Here is a 19,905-nt window from a genome sequence, read left to right on the forward strand (position 1 = left end):
CATATATTATAAATGATTCATTTAAACTAGCGTCCATCTCCCCGCTAGACTGGAAACCCATTATGGCAGGGAGCCCGTCTGCTAATTCTGTCGTACTGCACTCTCCCGAGCTCTTAGAACAGTGCTCTGCACAAAGTAAGCACTCAATAAATACCACTGATTGATTAACTGCATTTATCGGGCACTCACTATGTGCAGAGCTCTGTGTCACATGGGGCTCGCAGCCTAAACAGCGGAGAGAACGACTTCTAATCCCATTTTACAGATGAGGAAAAGAGGTTAAATGACTCGCCCGCGGTCGCACGGCAGACAGGTGGCAGAGTCGGGATTAGAACCCAGGTCTTCTGACTCCCAGCCCCACGCTCTTTCTACTAGGCCATAGCGCTCCACGTACTAGGCCGTCCGCCACGAGTCAAACCCACCCCGGGCCGGGCGGCGGCGGCCCGGGAGAGGGTCCAGGGCGGAGACCCGAGTCGACCGCGCGGGAGGCGGCGACGGTAGACCGCTTCCGGATTTTTACCCAGGAAACTCTCCGGATCCACTCCCGGAACGATGGCGGATGGAGAGCGGGGCGTCCCGGGGGGGATGCGTCCGTGGTGTCGCTGTGGGTGGGAAACGACTCGGCGGCATAAGGCAAGACTGACCGTAGGATGTAAGCACGTCCCAAACCCAGCAGGCCGAGCGGGGACCGGGATCCAGATCTCGCGGTTCCCCGGACAACACGTTTCCCACAGGAGCAACAGAAGAGCTATTCCGCACGCTGTAGGCCCTCATTCGATACCGTTGCCTGAGAGATTGAGCGTTAAAAGGGCGTTCGTTAGCTATACGTAACCGACCCGAGCGGTTCAGTCGGTCAGCGTAAACAGCATGGATGCCAGCAGAGGGAACCTGCTGTGTGACCTCAGGCGAGTCACTTGACCTCTCTGGGCCTCGGTCTCCTCGACTAGAAAACGGGGATCGATACCCGTTCTTCCTCCTACTTCGACTGCGAGCCCCACGCGGGACGGGGATGTGTCTGCCCTGATTAGTTTGTGTCTGCCCCAGCGCTCAGAACAGCGCTTGACACAAAGCGAATGCTTAATAAACACTATTATCGTTGTTATTATTATTATTATTATCGTTGGCAATCACCAGAAAAGCGTTTTGAGCCAGCGTGATTTAATTTTACAACGGCCTCCCCCTTCCTCTGGACCGTAAGCTCGCCGCGGGGAGGGAATGCGTCTGTTTATTATTCTCTCCCAAGCAGTTAGTGCAGTGCTCTGCACACGGTAAGCGCTCACTATATGCATCTGAATGAATGAAGACCTTAAGCGTGAGTGCAATGAGTCACGGAGCAGCGTGGCTCAGTGGAAAGAGTCCGGGCTTGGGAGTCAGAGGTCATGGGTTCGAATCCCGGCCCGGCCACTCGTCAGCTGTGGGACTGTGGGAGAGTCACTTCACTTCTCTGGGCCTCAGTTAGCCCTTCTGTAAAATGGGGATTAAGCCTGTGAGCCTCACGTGGGACGACCCGACGACCCCGTATCTACCCCAGCGCTTAGAACGGTGCTCTGCACGTAGTAAGCGCTTAACAGATACCGACATTATTATTAATGGCTCAGAGAAGAAACACCTGTAGCCAGCGGTCAGTTTGGCTACGTCAATTCTCTCCCTCCCGATGGACTCCGTGCAGTCGGAGAAGAAAACCGTTGCGAGAGGTGAGATTTTCAAAGCGTCTGGTGGATGATCTGGAAGAGAAAGGAGGAAAACTGGGCTTACGAAATGACCCACCCCAAATTTAGTCTTTCAAGTACCGTTTCGATCTAATAATAATAATGTTGGTACCTGTTAAGCGCTTACTACGTGCAGAGCACCGTTCTAGGCGCTGGGGGAGATACGGGGTCGTCGGGTCGTCCCACGGGAGGCTCACGGTCTTAAGCCCCATTTTACAGATGAGGGAACCGAGGCCCAGAGAAGCGAAGTGACTCGCCCACGGTCACCCAGCTGACAAGTGGCAGAGCCGGGAGTCGAACCCATGACCTCGGACTCCCAAGCCCGGGCGTTTTCCACCGAGCCACGCTGCTATCCACATCCCTATTCGCGGTTTATGAATGCAAATCGACTTCGGAGCTTAGCGCTTAAATGAGAAAGGCTGAGAGTCCGAAGGCCCTGGGTCCTACTCCCAACTCTGCTACCGGCCTGCTGCGTGACCTCTGGCGAGTCGTCTAACCTCTCTGGGCCACGGTCGACTCATCTGCAAAACGGAGCCGACCCGCTCGCTCTCCCTCCCTCTCTCGGCCTCTTCCTCTTACGCGGAGAAGCAGCATGGCCTAGTAGAAGGGACCCGGGCCGGGGAGGCAAGAGATCTGGATTCTAATCCGGGCTTTGCCACGTCGTGCCCCCCGGGAGGCCCTGGGCAAGTCACATAACTGCGCCTCGGTTTCCTCCTCTGTGAAACGGGGACGGAATCCCCGTTCTCCCTCCCCCTCGTGGGACATCGACCGGGTTGGAGCCGAACATCTTGTATTTACCCCGGCACTTGACACATAGTAAGCACTTAACAAACACCCTCATTACGACTGCACTCAGACGCCTTCCCATTCACGGAAACCGTCACCCGCGGTTACCAGGGAATAAGTATTTCACCGCAAGACGTCCAGACCGGAAGTTCGGAGCAGGCAAGATCGTTCTTCTGGCCAAGCGGTCGTGGTGGCGCGGATGCGTCCTTCAGACCGCTTTGCATTCCTCTTCATCTGGCTGCCGCCTTCGCCCTTAATTACGGGCCCTTAACGGGAGGACCTCGTTAGAGGCGGCGGGGAGCCAAATTTCCCGTCACCGTGACGGTTCCGTCTCCAGGGGGCCCCTAATTTGGGATGGAGAGTTCTGCTGGGGGAGGGCGCGGAAAGACCTCTCCCTCAGCCCCCACCTAGGCCCGCCACGTCACGGAACCGGCTCTCCGCCCGGCGGCTCCCATCACCCAGGGGCCAGAGGGAGACCCACCGGGAGGCGAGCGAGCTCGCCGGGAGCGTGGAAAATGGAGTTCTTCCCGTGACCGGAGCGCGGGGACCGCGACCCTTCACGGTTCCACCGCACTCGTGGTCTCTGAGAATCTTTCAGCCCCTGGAGAGGCAGCGTGGCCTAGCCAACGGAGCCCGGGGCTAGGAGCCAAGAAACCGAGGCTGGCAAGCAGCGCGGCTCGGTGGCAAGAGCCCGGGCTTGGGAGTCGGAGGACGTGGGTTCTAATCCCGGCTCCGCCGCCTGTCTGCTGTCCGACCTCGGGTGAGTCGGTTCACTTCCCTGTGCCTCGGTTCCCTCCTCTATAAAAGGGGGATTAAGACCGTGAGCCCCACGTGGGGCAGCCTGATCGCCTTGTATCTACCCCAGTGCTTAGCGCGTAGTAAGTGCTTAACAAATACCATCATTATTATTATTATTATTAAGACAGGAGTGTCATCAATCCAGTCGATCAGTTGTCTTTACTGAGCACTTACTAATAATGTTGGTATTTGGTATTTGTTAAGCGCTTACTATGTGCAGAGCACTGTTCTAAGCGCCGGGGTAGACACAGGGGAATCAGGTTGTCCCACGTGGGGCTCCCGGTCTTCATCCCCGTTTTACAGATGAGGTCACTGAGGCGCAGAGAAGTTAAGTGACTTGCCCATAGTCACACAGCTGGGATTCGAACCCATGACCTCTGACTCCAAAGCCCATGCTCTTTCCACTGAGCCACGCTGCTTCTCACTGTGTGCAGAGTATTGTACTCAAGCGCGTGGGCGTTGATAGAAAGGTTCCCTGCCCACAGTGAGCTTGCAAGTGAGGAGGGGGAGACAGACGGTAATAGAAATAAAGAAATTACGGCTAACGTCGGTATCTGTTAAGCGCTTACTACGTGCAGAGCGCCGTTCTGAGCGCCGGGGGAGATCCGGGGTCGTCAGGTCGTCCCACGGGAGGCTCACGGCTAATCCCCATTTTCCAGATGCGGTCACCGAGGCCCAGAGAAGCGAAGCGACTCGCCCACGGTCCCACGGCTGACGAGTGGCGGAGCCGGCAGTCGAACCCATGACCTCTGACTCCCAAGCCCGGGCTCTTTCCCCTGAGCCACGCTGCGTCTGGAGGGAGGGGTGAGTAAAGGGGGGAATTCCACCTCCACCCCCTCACTCCTGTTTCTCCAGCTTGGATCTCCCCACCCCGGCCCCCATCAGACAGACCACAACTTTCCGTGCAATCAAAGCCTTTCTAAAACCCCTCTTCCTCAGTGGGTCGCTCAGTCGCGTTTAGCGAGCGCTTCCCTATGCAGAGCACTGTACTAAGTGCTTGGGCGAGGTCACTCTTAACAATCAACAGACACGTTCCCTGCCCACAGTGAGCTTTCGGGGCTAGGGAGGGAGACGGTAATAGAAACAAATCAATTCCAGATCAGGACAGAAGCGCTGGGGGGCTGGGAAAGGGGGCGGATGAATCGAAGGAGCGAGTCAGGGCGATGCGGCAGGGCGTGGGAGGAGACGAGAGGAGGGCTTAGTCAAGGTCCACAAGGCCAGGCCCTTGCTCTTTCGGATAGTCCGCGCTGCTTCCCTTCTACTACTAGAGAAGCAGCGCGGCTCAGGGGAAATAATAATAATGTTGGTATCTGTTAAGCGCTTACTACGTGCAGAGCACCGTTCTGAGCGCCGGGGTAGACACAGGGGAATCGGGTCGTCCCACGTGGGGCTCCCGGTCTTCATCCCCATTTTACAGATGAGGGAACTGAGGCCCAGAGAAGTGAAGTGACTGGCCCAAGGTCACACAGCAGACAAGTGGCAGAGCTGGGATTCGAACTCATGACCTCTGACTCCAAAGCCCGTGCTCTTTCCACTGAGCCACGCTGCTTCTCAAAGCACCTTGGGAGTCGGAGGTCGCGGGTTCTGATCCCGGCCCCGCCGCTCGTCAGCTCCGTGACCAGGGGCAAGTCACTTCACTTCTCTGGGCCTCAGTAACCTCCTCGATAAAATGGGGATTTAGACCGTGAGCCCCACGTGGGGCGACCTCATCACCTCGGATCTAGGCACATAGTAAGCGCTTAACAAATACCATAATTATCACGACTCCCGGCTCAGGGACGCGCCGGGCAGAGGCAAGAGAGCGTCTGCACAAGTCATCGGCGCCAGAATCAATGCCGGTCGTCAGGATGGAGGCTCCTCCCATCTCAACGGGCGACCCTGCTTTTTCTTGGAATTAACTGTGCGCCTTCTTCCTTATCCACTTTGGTCTTAGGCCTGTGCAGCTTTCAAAGGTCACGGACGTAAAAGGCCCTAGGGATCTCGGAATTGATTTTAGGAACCCTTCTCTGCGAAGAATAGCAATGCCTTAGCGGGAAGCGTCTCTCGATTTTGAGGATCTTGATATTCAAACCCCTAGGGCTCTGACCAGGCGTCCATTGTCCTGAAGGAAAAGGGGAGGCTGAGCGGTTGCGGGGAGGGAGGGAGGGGAGGGGCAGGCAGGGGAGGTGGAGGAGAAGGACCGGAGAGCCATTCGAAGTCCAGAATGTTGCTCTTTCCACCGGATCAACTGTGGAGCTGACAAGTAAAAGAGAGATTTTTATTATGGGATCAGTCGAGCATGTTGCGGAAACACTGTGTTAAGTGCTGGGGTAGCTACAAGATAATAATACTAACGTTGGCGTTTGTTAAGCGCTTGCTATGTGCAGAGCACTGTTCTAAGCGCTGGGGTGGATCCAGGGTCATCAGGTCGTCCCACGTGAGGCTCCCGGTCTTCATCCCCATTTTCCAGATGAGGTCGCTGAGGCCCAGAGAAGTTAAGTGACTCGTCCACGGTCACACAGCTGACAAGGGGCGGAGTGGGGATTCGAACCCATGACCTCTGACTCCCAAGCCCGGGCCCTTTCCGCTGAGCCACGCCGCAGTCTTGGGGTCCGACCGGGGTCAAGGGGAAGCTCCTTGGGGGCAGAGAACTTGTCTACCAAATCCGTTCTCTCCTCTTCTCCCAACTGCCCAGTACAGTGCTCTACACGCAGTAAATGCTCGATAAAGGCGATCGATCGATCGATCGATGGATCGATGAGAAGCGGCATGGCCTAATAATAATCATAATGATAATTAAGGGTGTTTGTTAAGCGTTTTCTTCGGGCCAGGCACCGTACCAAGTGCCGGGATAGATACAAGCTTATCGGGTTGGACGCGATCCCAGTCCCGCCTGGGGCTCGCAGTCACAACCTCCGTTTTACGGATGAGAAAACTGAGGCCCTGAGGAAGTGAAATGACTTGCCCAAGGTCACACAGCAGACGGGTTGCGGAGCTGGGATGAGAACTCAGGTCCCTCTGACTCCCAGGCCCGTCCTCTATCCGCCCGACCACCTCTCCCCCCTTTCAAAACCCTCCTAAAATCACATCTCTTCCATGAGGCCTTCTCTTACTAAATTCATTCGTTCATTCAATTGTATTTATTGAGCGATTACTGTGTGCAGAGCACTGTATTAAGCGCTAGGAAAGTACAGTACAGTAATAAAAAGAGACAATCCCGGCCCACGAAGGGCTCACAGTCTAGAGGGGGGAGACGGACATCTATACGAGCAAACGGCATCAGTATAAATAAATAGAAATATATATGCATATATAGATATGTATATAAAGGTGCCATAGGGTGGGGAGAGGGGGCAGGTGATGCCGAAGGGATTGGGAGCCGAGGAAAAGCAGGGCTCAGTCTGGGAAGGCCTATCGGAGGAGGTGAGCTTTCCGTAAGGCTTTGAAGGGGGAAGAGCGATCGTCTGGCGCATTCGAGGAGGGGAGGGCATTCCAGGCCAGAGGTAGGACGTGGGCCAGGGGTCGGGTGGCGAGACGGGCTAGACGGAGCGAGAAGGTCAGCGCCAGAGAGACCGAGTCTGCCGAGTCTGCGGACCCAGACGTAGGAGAGGAGGGAGGTGAGGTAGGAGGGGGCAGAGTGATGGACTGCTTTAAAGCCGACAGTGGGGAGTCTTGGTTTGATACGGAGGTGGATGGGCAACCGCTGGAGATTTCCGAGGAGGGGGGTGACACGCCCTGAACGTTTCCGTGGAAAGATAATCCGGGCAGCGGAGTTGAAGCACGGAGCGGAGCGGGGAGGGGCAGGAGGTCGGGAGACCATAAAGGACGCTGACGCAGTAATCCGGGCGGGATAGGACGAGCGACGGTACTAGCGTGGCACAATCCTCATCTCCCCTATTCCCTCTCCCCGCTGGGTTGCCTTTGCATTTGAATCCGTGCCCCCTCTCTTCTTCACTGCCTGACCACCATCTCCTACTCTTCGCTTTCCAAAGGCTTCGCCCTGCTGCTTTCAAACATGCTCACGTATCTCCTACCCTTAAAAGACCCTCCCGTGCCTCAGAGGGTCCCTCCAGCTATCATCCCATCTCCCTCCTACTATTCCTCTACACCCGCTACACGGGTCTACACCCGCCGCCGCCTCCACTCCTTCGGTCCACAGAAACCGCCCTCTCAAAGATCACCGGTGATCTCCTTCTGGCCAAATCCAATAACCTCTACCTCCACTCCATCCTAATCTTCCTCGACTCTCGGCTACCTTCGACTCTGTGGCCCACCCCCATCTTCTGGAAACGTTACCCTACCTCGGCTTCGCTGACACTGTCCTCTCCTGGTTCTCCCCCCCGTCTCTCTGGCCGCTCATTCTCAGTCTCTTTCGTCGACTCCTCCTCTGCCTCCCGCCCCGGACTGTGGGATTTCTTCAAGACTCAGTTCTGGGTCCCCTCCTATTCTCCATCCGCACCCGCTCCCTCGGAGAACTCATTCGCTTACGTGGCTTCGGCTGTTATCTCTCCACGGATGATTCTCACATCTCTCTCTCCGGCCCCGATCTCTCCACTTCTTTGCCGTCTGGTATTTCCTCCTGCCTTCGGGCAACCGCTCCGGATGTCCCCCGACGCCCCAGACCTAACGTGTCCAGAACAGAACTCCTCATCTTCCCACTCAAACCCTGGCCTCCTCGAGACTTACCTGTCACCGTCGGCAGCACCGCCAACCCCGGGTCTCGCAAGCCCTCCCCCTCTAGAGCTCGTTGTGGGAAGGGAATGTATCGTAATATCCTACTCTCCCAAGTGCTTAGTACACTGCTTTGCGCACAGCGCTCGCCAAATACGATCGACTGACTGAACGACTGACGTAACCTCGGCATAAATCCTCGACTCATCAGTCGACCCACGTATTCAATCTGTCACCGAACCCTGTTGGTTCTTCCTTCACAACACTGCTAAAATCCACTCTTTCCTTTCCTTACCCTTTCCAAACTGCTATCACGTTGATCCGAGCAATTACCCTACCCCACCTTTACCGCATCAGCTTCCTTGCTCATCTCCCTGCCTCCCGTCTCTCCCGTCTCGATTCCGTATTTCACTCTGCTGTCTGGATTCTTTTTCTAAAAAACCAAATCAGTCCATATCCCCCCCCCCCCTCGTCGAGAACCTCCAGGGGCTTCCATCCACCTCCGCGTCAAGCAGCGACTCCTAACCATCGGCTATAGAGTCCCAAGTCACCTTACCTTCCTGATTTCCTACTACAATCCAGAACGCTCACTTCACTCTTCTTATCATGAACCGTCTCACTGTACCTCAGTCTCGTCTATCTCGCCACCAACCCCTTGCCTACACCCCGCCTTTGGCCTGGAAATACCTCCGCTTTCACAACCAACAGATTAGCACTCTCCCCGCCTTCAAAGCCTTATTAAAAGCACATCTCTTCCAAGAGGCCTACCCTAAGCCTCAGTTTACCCTACTCCCACTCCCTTCAGCAACCCCCTTGCACTTCGATTTGTACCTTCTTTTCACCCCGTCGTCAGGCCCACGGCACCTCTGTCCATATATGCAATTTATTTTAATGTCCGTCTCTCCCGCTGGACTGTAAACCTGTTGTGGGCAGGGATTGTATCTTCCGACTCTGTTATACTGAACTCTCCCAAGCGCTTAGTACAGTGCTCTGCACACAGTAAGCACTCAATAAATACTACTGATCGATCGATGGATCGATCGATTGGTCTCGGCAGCAAGCACGCATTTAAAGATAAAAGACAATCAGATCAGACACGGTCCTTATCCCACATGTGGCTTCCAGTCTAGGAGGAAAGGAGAGCAGGGATCCCCCCCTAACCCGCCCCACCGCCCCCATTCTATAGAGGAGGAAACCGAGGCCCAGAGAGGGCAAGTGGTTGGCTCCAGATCGCACAGCGGGCCAGTGACAGGGCTGGGATGAAGGTCCTCCCAGGATCCCCTTCTCTTTCCAACAGGCCTGGGCCTCTGGGGTCTGAAAGTCTGAAAGTTTTTAACCCCCTTGCTGAGTCCTAACTGAGCATCAGGAGTGACTTTGCAAAGCAAAAGAGGGAACAGATTGCAGAATCATGAGCAAATAGACCAGAACACCTCCCCCCCCCCCCCAAAACAATCCATTGTTTGACCCCTGGCTATCATCCCTGGGAGCCCACCAAGGAGTGGGAGATTGTTAATCTTGGGCCCTGGGTCCGTCAGTCGAGGTCCCCGGCCCCGGGTATGTTTGGCTTAATTCCCTGTGAGTCGAACAAAATGTCTTTTGGAGATTTTCCCGTGTTTCGATTCAAATTCCGCCTTCTTCGGAGTTACACCCCGTTGTCATGACAACCTTGATAGTGAGACAATGGGACATCAACCTGAGAGTTTGGAAAGGGAAGCCGATCATCGGGAGAGAGAATTCTTGCTGGCCCCGGGCCACCTTGAGCCTGTCGGCAGAGGTGTACCCATTCCATCATCGAACCGCAAGGACGGCGATGAATATTTTCATCGACAGTTTCCCGCCCCGCCGGGCCCGGCCGTTTCCAATGGGGCATCCTAGAGAGAGAGACAGAGAGAGACACAGAGAGAGACACAGAGAGAGATCAGGGCAGCATGGCTTTTCAAACCCGGTACAACAAAAGTAACGCTGACTTCTCAACTAGAAAACCTTCGGTAATTTTTTTTTTTCACCCATAACAGTCCTGAATTCGAAAGGAGAAAACTTTTTTTTTCCCTCTGATGCGACTCGAGAGAGCTACTTCGAGATTCCTCGGTCAAGGGGAATGTTTAGGAATCCCCTTTCGATATGTTGCGATCTTAGCGATGCAGAAGTTGTGCCGCATCGTTCAGTGGGCCCAGCTAACGCCCTCCCCCAAATATAGCTGGAGTTTTTCCAGTCACGGAGCCTGGCGGAATGGAGTTCTTGCTTTTGAATCCGGTGTTCGTGGGGCCGTTTCTCTCTCTTTGCACCTCTGTGGTCCTAGTTTGAAAAGAGAAAACATCAGGCGTGAGCTTCCAGCGTGTGTCCTCCATCCCAAAGAGCAACCTGTCAAGGTGAAATACTCCAAATTGGAGTGGGTGGACTTTTTCACTTGCTTTCCTTCGTAAGTGATCACCCTGGATGATCCAGACCGGCTGATACATTTCAGCTCTCAGAGGATACCTGGAATCTCAATTTTTAATCCACAAGGGCGGCCTTGGTCTAAATGGAAGGAACGTGAGACTGGGTCGGTGTCTCAGCTCTGTCGCTGGCCTGCTGCGTCATCTTGGGCAAGTCACGGCACCCCTCTGGGCCTCGGTTTCCTCATCAGCAAAATGGAGAGATCCCCCATAGACCGTGAGCCCGCGTAGGACAAGGACTCCATCCAATCTGTGTGCGGGAGGTGGTCGGCTTATCAAGGGCCCAGCAGAGCCACTGAAGTCAAAGGACAATCCACTCGCTGTTATTTTGCCATCCTGGTAAAATGCAAATTGTGAAAGATTTCCCTGGAGGAACCCCAATTTCCAGAATTTTCAAATGGGCATTTGTACTTTCAACTCATGCAGTGTTTGCAAATATGCATCTTTGATTAAACGTTCTATTTTATATTTTCTCTGGCCACTGTCCGTGACTCTACGGCTACGTCTCTCTCCTCGGTTCAGTCTTTCTGGGCAGGGAATCAATCCACCAGGGGTATTTATTGAGCACCTGCTCCGTGCCGAGCATCACACTAAGCACTTGCAAGGGTAAAGTAGTTAGATATAATCTCCGCCCTCAAGGAACTTACAGTCTATCAGGGGAGACGGACATGAAAATGTAATTACAGGTAATAGGAAGCCATAGAGAATAGGGTACACGTCTACCAATCGATCAATCAGTGGCATTTATTGAGTGCTTACCGAGTACAGAGCACTGTACGAAACACTTGGGAAAGTAATAACAATAATAATAATTATGGTATTTGTTAAGCGCTTACTATGCGCAGAGCACTGTTCTAAGCACTGGGGTAGATACAGGATGATCAGATTGTCCCACGTGGGGCTCACATTTTTTAATCCCCATTTTTGCAGATGGGGTAACTGAGGCACAGAGAAGTTAAGTGACTTGCCCAAGATCACAGAGCAGACAAGTGGCGGAGCCGGGATTAGAACCCACGACCTCTGACTCCCAAGCCCAGGCTCTTTCCACTGAGCCACGCTGCTTCTAGTACGATACAACCGAGTTGGAAGACATGTTCCCTGCCCACGGGAAGCTTATAGTCTAGAGAGGGAGGCAGGCATTAAAATAAATTACAGATAATGATGATGATGATGGCATTTGTTAAGCGCTTACTATGTGCCGAGCACTGTTCCAAGCGCTGGGGGGGGGATACAAGGTGACCAGGTTGTCCCTCGTGGGGCTCACGGTCTTCATCCCCATTTTACGGATGAAGCAACCGAGGCACAGAGAAGTCATGTGACTTGCCCAAAGTCACGCAGCCGACAAGCGGCGGAGCCGGGATCAGAACCCATGACCTTTGACTCCCATGCCCGGGCTCTTTCCACTGAGCCGCGCTGCTTCTCCTTAAGAATGATGGTGTTTCTTAAACGCTTACTATGGGCCAGGCACCGTCCTAAGCGTTGGGGCGGATACAAGCAAATCGAGGTGGAGCCAGTCCCTGCCCCGTGTGGGGCTCCCAGTCTCAATCCCCATTTTCCAGATGCGGTACCTGAGGCCCAGAGAAGTGAAGTGACTTGGCCAAGGACACACAGCAGACAAGTGGCAGAGCCGGGATTAGAACCCACGACCTTCTGACTCCCCGGCCCGGGCTCCCTCCTCTACGCCAAGATACGGACTTAGATGCTGCAGGGCCGAATGGGGGGTGAATATCCTCTGCTTAAAGGGTGCGGATCGGAGTGCGGGGAAGACTCAGAAGGGAGAGCGAGGAGGGGAAATGAGGGTTTAGTCGGGGGAAATGTGATTTTTAACGAGGTTTTGAAAGTGGGTGGTGGTCTTTCGGCTACGAAGGGGAAGGGAGCTGCAGGGTAGAAGGAAGGCACGAGCGAGAGAAGTAGAGTGACCTAATACTGCCCTCATCGCTCCGCTGTGTGACCTGGGCCAAGGCACCTCACTTCTCTGGGCCTCAGTTACCTCATCTGTAAAATAGGGATTAAGACTGGGAGCCCCAAGTGGGACACGGACTGTGTCCAACCCGATCAGCTTGTGTCTGCCTCAACACTTCGTACAGTGTCAGGAACGTAGTACGTGCTTAACGGGTACCATCGAGAAAAGGAGTCAGTGGGGAGAGAGAGGAAAATCAGGCACAGTGAGTAATGATAATAATAACGTTGGCATTTGTTAAGCGCTTACTATGTGCAGAGCACTGTTCTGAGCGCTGGACGAGATACAGGGGAATGAGGTTGTCCCTCATGAGGCTCACAGTCTTAGTCTCCATTTTCCAGATGAGGTAACTAAGGCACAGAGAAGTGAAGTGACTCGCCCACAGTCACCCAGCTGACAAGTGGCAGAGCCGGGATTCGAACCCATGACCTCTGACTCCCAAGCCCGGGCTCTTTTCCACTGAGCCATGCTGCTGCTGAGTAGGTCGGCGTGAAGGGAACGAAGCATCTGAGTCGGGGTGGAGCGCGATGCGTGTTTGCCCAGACGCGGCCGGGACTGTGGCTTAGCAGTGTGGCTTAGTGGCTAGAGCCCGGGCCTGGGAGTCAGGAGGAGGGGTTCTAATCCCCACTCCGCCACTCATCTGCTGCGTGACCTCGGACAGGTCGCTTCACTTCTCTGGGCCTCAGTGCCCTCATCTGGAAAAGGGGAATTAAAAGCGTGACCCCCCCCCCCCCATGTGGGACAGGGACTGTGTCCGACCCAATTAGCCAGGATCTACCCCAGCGCTTAGAACAGTGCCTGGCGCATAGTAAGTGCTTAACAGAAATCACGATCATTACTATTACCGTGCTCGGCGCACGAGGACCGGCTCAATAACTACGATCGATCGATCGACCGACTGACGGCCCTCGGCCTCTCCCGCTCTGGAACTCTCTCCCCCTCCATATACGACAGGCCCCACTCTCCCTACCTCCGAAGCCTCATTAAAATCACATCTCCGAGAGGCTTTCCTGTATCGTTCTCTTTTCTCCTGCTCCCTCTCCCTTTGGCGTTTGTACCTTGAAGCACTTCATATTCCACCCATCTTCCACCTCACGGCCCTCACGTCCGTATCCGTAATTCATTTATTTATCTTCACGTCGGTCTCCTCCTCCAGACGGCAAACTCCACGTGGGCAGGGAACGGATCTCCTTGTTTCGATGAGCCCGTGTGGGCAGAGATTGTCTCTATTTGTTGCTGAGTTGTACTTTCCAAGTGCTTAGTACAGCGCTCTGCACACAGTAAGCGCTCGGTACATTCGGTCGAATGAACGAATGAGTCTACATATCCTGTAGTATTGGGCCACGTTCTTCGTACGGTCCTCTGCGCGCAGTAAGCGCTCAATAGATACCTTTCATTCATTCGGAAGGTCACTCGGTCGTATTTATAATAATAATGATGCCGGTATTTAAGCGCTTACTACGCGCAGAGCACCGTTCTAAGCGCCGGGGGAGACACGGGGTCATCGGGTCGTCCCACGGGAGGCTCACGGTTAATCCCCATTTGACAGATGAGGGAACTCGGGCACGGAGGAGTTAAGCGACTCGCCCACGGTCACCCGGCTGACGAGTGGCAGAGCCGGGAATCGAACCCCTGACCTCTGACTCCGAAGCCCAGGCTCTTTCCACGGAGCCATTATTGAGCTCTTACTGCGTACGGAGCAGTGTAATAACAATAATAATGATAATAATGTTGGTATCTGTTAAGCGCTCACTATGTGCAGAGCACCGTTCTGAGCGCTGGGGTAGAAACGGGGTCATCGGGTCGTCCCACGTGAGTCTCACAGTTAATCCCCATTTTCCAGATGAGGGAACTGAGGCACAGAGAAGTTAAGCGACTTGTACTAAGCGCTCGGGAGAGTACACCAATAAACGATCATATTCCCTGCCCACAAGGAGCTTACAGTTTGCGGGGAGGGAGACGGACATCAACACAAATAAATGAAATTCCCATCGCCTCGATCGACTGCTCGATTAAAGTCAGAGGACACGACGTCGCTCTGTTGGCATGGCGCATGTAGCATGACGTGTCCGGGCGTTCGGTGGCCGCCCTCAGCGCGGGTTCGGGACCCGAGACCCTCTAATGGGGACTCCTCTTCTCCCGTCGTTGACCACCATAACCCCCGAAAGCGAGCTGGACGTGGCTCTCGTCCCGTCCCCCCAGCCCCGTTTTACCCCTCCCATCGCTCTCTAGGCATAGCAGAGAAAAGTCCCGGCCACTGGACGGGTTGCAAATCTCCACCTCCTCCCCGACCCCACCAACCCGCCGGACCCCCGTTTGGCCTAGATCTCCGGCCCCGCCTCACCCCTCTTCCCCCGGGAGACGAACTCTGCCCGCCTCTTCCCCTAAGTGATCCCGCAGGTTTCCCCACGGTCTCATTTGAAAAACTTAATTAAAGCTCAAGGAGACCGAAACCCCGCCTCCCTTCGCTCGCCCCCGCTCTTTCCGCTCAGGTGTCTCCGGAGAAATCGCGCTTTTCCAGGAAGATCAAAATCACGATCATCCGATTCCCTCTTTCCCACAGAATGCTTACCTTCGCCGGGCACCGCGATAACCGAGGAAAAGCCTTTCTTCCCAAACCCCATAAAAGAAAATCGAACTTGAGTCTAATTCTCGTTGGAGGTAAATTATGGCTACCGCAGCCCTTTCACGAGAAGCCAGTTTCAAAGGAGGTGGATTTCCCCCCGGAGCCCGGGATCACTTCCCCTCGCATGGCGTGGCGGAGACACCACGGGCCCGGGAGTCAGAAGGTCATGGATTCTAATCCCGGCTCCGCCGCTTGTCTGCTGTGTGACCTCGGGCAAGTCGCTTCGCTTCTCTGGGCCTCAGTCGCCTCGACTGTAGAACGGGGATCGAGACTGTGGGCCCCGTGTGGGACGGGGATGGTGTCCGACCTGATTTGCTTGTATCCACCCCAGCGCTCAGTACGGTGCCTGGCACATTTTAAGTGCTTAATAAACCCCGCAGTCGTTATCAATTACCGTTCTCTGATCCTCAGCTTCAACCCGCTGGGTTCCCAAGCCGGCCCAGTGTTTAGGAAATCACAAACGAGTATCAGAAACCCGATGGATTCCATCAATCCATCCGTCATATTTACTGAGCGCTTACTGTGTTCAGAGCACTGTACTAAGCGCTTGGGAGACTACAAAATAACCATATTAATAAATGACTAACAAGTTACAGACTATAATAATAATAAAAAATAATGTTGGCATTTGTTAAGCGCTTACTATGCGCAGAGCACAGTTCTAAGCGCCGGGGTAGATACAGGGGAATCGGGTCGTCCCACGTGAGGCTCACGGTTGATCCCCATTTTACAGATGAGGGAACTGAGGCCCAGAGAAGCGAAGCGACTCGCCCACGGTCACACAGCTGACGAGCGGCGGAGCCGGGAGTCGAACCCATGACCTCCGCCTCCGAAGCCCGGGCTCTTTCCACTGAGCCACGCTGCTTCCCATGTTCATAAATAACTACAAAATAACTATGCCCACAACAAGCTCACAGTCCAGAGGGATTCTCCCATCAAGAACAGCCCGGAAACTCCTTGAGGGCGGGGAACGCGTCTACAACTCCTGTTGTACTGGACTCTCCCAAGCGCTTAGTACAGTCCCCTGCACACAGTATGTGTGTGAAGCAGCGTGGCTCAGTGGAAAGAGCACGGGCTTTGGAGTCGGGGCTCATGAGTTCGAATCCCAGCTCTGCCACTCGTCGGCTGCGTGACTGTGGGCGAGTCACTTAACCTCTCTGGGCCTCAGTTCCCTCATCTGTAAAATGGGGATGAAGACCGTGAGCCCCACGTGGGACGACCCGATTCCCCTGCGTCTACCCCAGCGCTTAGAACGGTGCTCGGCACATAGTGAGCGCTTAACGAATACCAACGTTATTACGATTAGGTGCTCAATGATCCCCAGTGATTGACCGAGTCCACCGTGGGCAGGGATTGTCCCTGTATGTGGCAGAATTGTACCTCCCAAGCGCTTAGTAGGGTGCTCCGCCCACAGTAAGCGCTCAACAAATACGATTGAACGAATGAACTGACTGGTGAGACGAGCCTGGGTCCTGAGAACCCCCAGCGGGGCTTACGCCTCGCAACGGAGAGCTACGACAACTGCGACTCTTTGGGATCTTTTAAGAAAGGTGCTGAGATTCATTCAATAGTATTTATTGAGCGCTTACTATGTGAAGAGCACTGTACTAAGCGCTTGGGATGAACAAGTCGGCAACAGATAGAGACGGTCCCTGCCGTTTGACGGGCTTACGGTCTGATCGGGGGAGACGGACAGACGAGAACGATGGCACTAAACAGCGTCGAGGGGAAGAACGTCTCGTAAAAACCGATGGCGACTAAATAGAATCGAGGCGATGTACAATTCATTAACAAAATAAATAGGGTAACGAAGATATATACAGTCGAGCGGAGGAGTACAGTGCCGTGGGGATGGGAAGGGAGAGGTGGAGGAGCGGAGGGAAAAGGGGAAAATGAGGCTTTAGCTGCGGAGAGGTAAAGGGGGGATGGCAGAGGGAGTAGAGGGGGAAGAGGAGCTCAGTCTGGGAACGCCTCTCGGAGGAGGTGATTTTTAAGTAGGGTTTTGAAGAGGGAAAGAGAATCAGTTTGGCGGAGGTGAGGAGGGAGGGCGTTCCGGGACCGCGGGAGGACGTGAGCCGGGGGTCGACGGCGGGATAGGCGAGACCGAGGGACGGCGAGGAGGTGGGCGGCGGAGGAGCGGAGCGTGCGGGGTGGGCGGTAGAAAGAGAGAAGGGAGGAGAGGTAGGAAGGGGCGAGGTGATGGAGAGCCTCGAAGCCTAGAGTGAGGAGTTTTTGTTTGGAGCGGAGGTTGATAGGCAACCACTGGAGATGTTTAAGAAGGGGAGTGACATGCCCGGAGCGTTTCTGCAGGAAGATGAGCCGGGCAGCGGAGTAAAGAATAGACCGGAGCGGGGCGAGAAAGGAGGAAGGGAGGTCAGAGAGAAGGCCGACACAGTAGTCTAGCCGGGATATAACGAGAGCCCGTAACAGTAAGGTAGCCGTTTGGGTGGAGAGGAAAGGGAGGATCTTGGTGATATTGTAGAGGTGAAACCGGCAGGTCTCGGTAACGGATAGGATGTGTGGGGTGAACGAGAGAGACGAGTCAAGGATGACACCGAGATTGCGGGCCTGCGGGACGGGAAGGATGGTCGTGCCATCCACGGTGATGGAGAAGTCTGGGAGAGGACCGGGTTTGGGAGGGAAGATGAGGAGCTCAGTCTCGCTCGTGTTGAGTTTTAGGTGGCGGGCCGACATCCAGGTGGAGACGTCCCGGAGGCGGGAGGAGATGCGAGCCCGAAGGGAGGGGGAGAGGACAGGGGCGGAGATGTAGATCTGCGTGTCATCTGCGTAGAGATGGTAGTCGAAGCCGTGAGAGCGGATGAGTTCACCGAGGGAGTGAGTGTAAATGGAGAACAGAAGAGGGCCAAGAACTGACCCTTGAGGAACTCCGACAGTTAAAGGATGGGAGGGGGAGGAGGCTCCGGCGTAGGAGACCGAGAATGATCGGCCAGAGAGGTGAGAGGAGAACCGGGAGAGGACGGAGTCCGTGAAGCCAAGGTGAGATAAGGTATGGAGGAGGAGGGGACGGTCGACGGTGTCAAAGGCAGCAGAGAGGTCGAGGAGGATCAGAATGGAGTAGGAGCCATTGGATTTGGCAAGAAGGAGGTCACGGGTGACCTTAGAGAGAGCAGTCTCGGTAGAGCGGAGGGGACGGAAGCCAGATCGGAGGGGGTCTAGGAGAGAATGGGAGTTAAGGAATTCTAGGCATCGATCGTAGACGACTCGTTCTAAGATTTTGGAAAGGGAGGGTAGTAGGGAGATAGGACGATGACTGGAGGGGGAAGTGGGGTCGAGAGCGGGTTTTTTTAGGATGGGGGAGACGTGGGCATGTTTGAAGGCAGAGGGGAAGGAGCCCTTAGAGATCGAGTGGTTAAAAATAGAAGTTAAGGAAGGGAGGAGGGCAGGGGCGACGGTTTTAAGAAGGTGAGAGGGAATGGGGTCCGAGGCGCAGGCGGAGGGGGTGGCACTCGCGAGGAGGGAGGAGATCTCCTCTGAGGATACCGCAGGGAAGGATGGGAAAGTAGGGGAGGGGGTCGTTGGGGGGGAGGGGAGAGGCGGAGGGGTGACTTTGGGGAGCTCAGACCCGATCGTGTTGATTTTCGTGAGGAAATAGGCGGCCGGATCATTAGGGGTGAGAGATGGGGGAGGGGGAGGAACAGGGGGCCTAAGGAGAGAGTTAAAGGTCCGGAACAATCGGCGGGGGTGACGGGCATGAGTGTCGATGAGGGAGGAGAAGAAGCTTTGCCCGGCGGAGGAGAGGGCAGAGTTAAGGCAGGAAAGGATAAATTTGAAGTGCGTGAGGTCGGCTCGGTGCTTGGACTTTCGCCAGCGGCGCTCGGCAGCTCGAGCATAGGAGCGTAGGAGGCGGACGGAGGAGGCGATCCGGGGCTGCGGGTCAGTGGAGCGAGAGCGGCGGAGGGAGAGGGGGGCGAGAGAGTCGAGATGAGTAGAGAGGGTGGAGTCGAGAGCGGAGACCCGCTCGTCGAGAGTGGGAAGAGAGGACAGGGCGGCGAGGTGAGGAGAGATGCTATTGGAAAGACGGATGGGATCGAGAGAGCGGAGGTCTCTGTGGGGCAGTAGCGAAGATCTGCAGGGGGAGGGAGTGTGAGAGATGAGGCAGGTGACAAGGTTACGGTCAGAGAGAGGGATTCCAGAGTCGGTGAGGGAGGAGATAGCGCAGCGGTAGGAGATGACGAGATCGAGGGTGTGACCGAGTCGGTGAGCGGGCGCGGTACGGTGGAGGAGGAGGTCGGCAGAGTCGAGGAGGGATAGCGGGCGGGCGGCAGAGGAGTCGTCGGGTACATCCGTATGGAGGTCGAAGTCTCCGAGGATCAGAGTGGGCAGAGAGAAGGAGAGAAGGAAGGTGAGAAAGGGGTCCAGGTGGTCGAAGAAGTCGGAGGTGGGACCGGGAGGGCGGTAGATGACGGCGACGAGTAACCGGAGGGGGTGGTAGAGGCGAACGATGTGGGCTTCGCAGGAGGGGAAGGAGAGGGAGGGGGGAGGAGGGATAGTGCGGAAGCGGCAACGGGGCGAGAGGAGGAAGCCGACGCCTCCTCCCTTACCGGTGAGTCTGGGGGAGTGGGAGAAGGAGAGGCCTCCGCCGGAGAGAGCGGCGGCGGAGACCGTGTCTTCGGGAGAGAGCCGCGTTTCCGAAAGGGCGAGGAGGAAGAGAGAGCGGGAGAGGAAAAGGTCACGGATGAAAGGTAGCTTGCCTGTAATAGAGCGGGGGTTCCAGAGGCCACGCTTGAAAGTAGCTGTGGGTGCAAGGGGGGGAGGGGGGGAAGGGCGGGGGGAGGCGAGGGTTTGGATGGGAAGGAGGTGGCGGGGCCCTGGACGGGGAGAGGGGGATGAGGGGTGGCGGTGGGACAAGAGGACTGGGATGGGGCGTGGGGGGGGGGAAGAGAGAAGGGGGGAGGGGGTGAAGAGGGGGTTTGGTGGGGG

Source organism: Ornithorhynchus anatinus, chromosome X1 (genome assembly GCF_004115215.2).
Source record: "Ornithorhynchus anatinus isolate Pmale09 chromosome X1, mOrnAna1.pri.v4, whole genome shotgun sequence".
Taxonomy (NCBI): domain Eukaryota; kingdom Metazoa; phylum Chordata; class Mammalia; order Monotremata; family Ornithorhynchidae; genus Ornithorhynchus; species Ornithorhynchus anatinus.